Raw genomic sequence first — 3,764 nt, 5'->3', positions numbered from 1 at the left:
TCTCTCTCTCTCTCTCTCTCTCTCTCTCTCTCTCTCTGTCTCTCTCTCTGTCTCTCTCTCTCTCTGTGTTTCTGTCTCTGTCTCTCTCTCTCTCTCTCTCTCTCTCTCTCTCCCTCTAACACGCTCGCTCCTCCTCCTGCTCCTGTTCCTCCTGTTCCCCCGGTCTGCTCCTTCAGAGGTGGAGTCCCCCCCCCTGCTTGTGCCCCAGCTGCCCCTTCCCCACCGGCCCGGCCCCTCCGTCCTGGACGTGCCCGACGAGGAGGGAACCAACTTCAACAGCAACCACGTGCACCTGGTGGGACCCAATAACCGCGACACGCTTGGCCAGCAGGGCCAGCACATCTACACCGAGTACCAGAGCCTCGGCCCCAACGAGCAGGGCCAGGTCCTGGGGCCCCAGCAGCGTGAGCCTCTGGTCTACATCCCGCGCCCGGGGCCGGACGGGTCAGGGTGCCGGTGGGGAAGGTGAGCGAGGGGCCCCTGCCGGGCCTGGCGTTCGGTTTCCCCCGACAACGAGACGGGCTGGATGCCACAGGAGGCGCAGACGCACACCATCATCACCTGGAAACCGGTGGCGCAGACGGACGAGTACGTGGTGACCTGCAGCCCCCTGGTGGAGACCACTGAGAAGACCTTCCAGGTGAGGAGCCGCAGGAACACACACACACACACACACACACACACACACACACACACACACACACACACACACACACACACAGGTACACATGTACGGATAAGCAAGCAGACATCTGTAAACACGCATGCACACGCACACGCACACGTGCACACACACACACACACACACACACACACACACATACACCCTCACAGTGTCAGAGATCATGCTACCCGTACACACACACACTAGCAGAGGTCTGTAACACACACACACACACACACGCACGCACACACACACAGACACACTATGGAATTAGGTTTAATTTCATTCAATTTTATTCGAGTGTCCTGTTCTGCAGTCGCTGTAATTACTGGGTACAGTGGGTACATGTCTGGGTCCAGGGATAGTGGTGAAGCTTGTCTCTCCCCCGTAGATGCGTCTGCCCGGCTCCTCGAGCAGCGCCACCCTGATCGGCCTCACCCCTGGAGCCTCCTACAGTGTGCTGGTGGAGGCGCTGGACGGGGCGCAGAAGAACACGGTGCTGGAGAAGGTCATCACCGTCGGCAACACTGGTAAAGTCTCCTCAGGAGATCACAGGCATTTAGCATCTCTTCCCCTGTGTGCTGGTGTGTCATCATGAACACTCCAGGTCTTTTATTCCATGGATTCTGTTTTATGGGTTCATAGGTCAAACTCATCTGGGTTCTTTCTTATTGCATGCGTGCACGAGTTTGTTAGGTTGTGTATTATGATCTACATCACATTATCATTAATTCTATTTTAATATGGAAATTGAATGCATAGTATGGTGGCCCAGAGGTGCCAATAATTCTTCCTGTTGCTCCTGCTTTCCTGTAAACTCTCTTTTGTTTTTCCCCCCCCTTCAGTTCCAGGGGCGATCCCGGTGAGCAGGGACGCGTGCTACGACACGTTCACGGCCACGCACCACGAGGTGGGCGAGGAGTGGGAGCGCATGTCGGAGACGGGCTTCAAGCTGTGGTGCAGGTGCCTGGGCCTGGGCAGTGGCCATTTCAGATGCGATTCATCCAGTGAGTGAATGAATGAATGAACGACTGTGGGCTGGCCACCAACACGCCATGCTACCCGTGAAGTTAGCAGCCGACTCCGCAACGGGCCTATCCCTGCCATATCTGTGGCCTATCCCTGCCATATCTGTGGCCTATCCCTGCCATATCTGTGGCCTATCCCTGCCATATCTGTGCCCTATCCCTGCCATATCTAGGCCTATCCATGGGCCAGGACTAGAGCCAATGTGGAGTCTGCTGCTAACTGGGGTGCCATGCTTCTTAACCGCTCCAAACACACAAGCAGCCACAGCGCTACTCTAGCATGGGCAGAAAGGGAGAGACTGCAAATGCACTACAAATTATGTGCGCTAATGTGAATTAAGATTTGTAATTGATCAGGACTAGGAAAGTCTAGAATGCATAATGGAGGGTTAATAGTAGCCTAGTTACCAAAAAACACTTTCAATTACTACCATTCATTGAGCTGTTTGTAGATCTATAAAGGTCTGTTTGGTGAGTGCATGTAGTTCGTGTAGCTGCCCATGCTAGCTCCTCTGTGCCATGTTTGTACTATTGTGATCCTCAAACATGGCCGCCAGGGGGGATGTTGACCCTGGAGCGGATCTGCCCACGGGGCCACATCAGATCCGACCCCAGAGTCGCCTCCTGTCTGGGGAAAACACAGAGGAGGTCACACGCTCAACACCACCTTGATGAGTGAGGGAACACTTCCTGAGAGGGAAGGTCATGGGTCACCTGTCCCATGATTCTGTGTGACTGAGGGATGAATTGAGCAATCTCACCCCTTTTAACCCCCCCCCCCCCCCCCCCCCTCCCCTCTGCCTGAGGTCCAATCCAGGCACAACACCTCTACTCAGAAAATGAAAATGGAGGATTGACTTAAAGATGCCAAATATGTTTGTGTCCTGAAATGTTGTTGTTGTTGTCCAGTTTCTCTGTTGTTGTCCAGTGTGTTGTTGTAATGACCAATGCTCCTTTCATTCAACAGTCTACCTGAAGCCAAATGGCCAACTGGCTGGTAGTCCTCTCTAATCCATAATGGATGAAGGACTGGCCTTTAAACCTCTAACTCTCCCACCTCCTACTTTTACCCTCCCCCAAACAGAGTGGTGCCATGACAACGGGAATAACTACCGCATCGGTGAGAAGTGGGACCGCCACGCAGAGAACGGTCACATGATGAGCTGCACCTGCCTCGGCAACGGCAAAGGAGAGTTCAAGTGCGAGCCACGTAAGTCCCTAAACAGGAAGTGAAGGCGCTTTTAAGGGGAAGATGAGACAGGAAGTGACATCATATTTTACAAGATTACACATCACTGGAACATTATCTATCCTTAAATATGACATATTACACATCACTGAAACATTATCTATCCTTAAATATGACATTACCCATCACTGGAAAATTATATATCCTTAAATATGACGTATCACTGAGCTCACTTGTCCTCATAACTCTAGATGAGTCCACATGTTATGATGATGGGAAGATGTACCAGGTGGGAAACCAGTGGCAGAAGGAGTACCTGGGGGCCATTTGCACCTGTACCTGCCATGGAGGACAACAGGTGTGTGTGTGTGTGTGTGTGTGTGTGTGTGTGTGTGTGTGTGTGTGTGTTTGCACACATGTGTGCGTGTGTCTTTGTATGTGTGTCTGTGCCTTTGTGCTGTATGTGTCTACTAGTGCAGTGATTGACATGTTTAATGGGTGCTGCCCCCTACAGGGCTGGAGATGTGAGGACTGCCATCGCCCTGGTGCTGATGTAGATGCAGACCTGCTGCAGCCCATACACACAGACGCCTTCGACCGCTACAGAGAGAACGCCCTGCGCAAACTGGTGAGTGTCCAGCTCCCGGCGATTTTCCAGAACATTCCGCAAGCTAAACATTTGCAAATGTAACTCTAACTGGTTTTCCTCTTTCTCTCCCACAGAATATCCAGTGTCCTATTGAATGTCTGAGACCAGACCTGTTGGCAGACGCCCAAAGCCCAACTGAATAGGGTCCCTCTTCCTCCCTTGTTCTGCTAAGTTTGTGGTTAGCCTTTATGTGAAGGAAGTTTATCCCCCCCAACCCCCTAAAAAAAAGAACAA

At 52.2% G+C, this 3,764-nt stretch overlaps 1 pseudogene; it reads left to right on the top strand.

Moving 5' to 3' along the window:
- Window positions 1–3,764, top strand: part of LOC122129908 — a 14,949-nt pseudogene extending 11,185 nt beyond the window's left edge.

Source organism: Clupea harengus, unplaced genomic scaffold (genome assembly GCF_900700415.2).
Source record: "Clupea harengus unplaced genomic scaffold, Ch_v2.0.2, whole genome shotgun sequence".
NCBI lineage: Eukaryota > Metazoa > Chordata > Actinopteri > Clupeiformes > Clupeidae > Clupea > Clupea harengus.
This window is presented reverse-complemented; position numbering and strand designations above follow the sequence as displayed.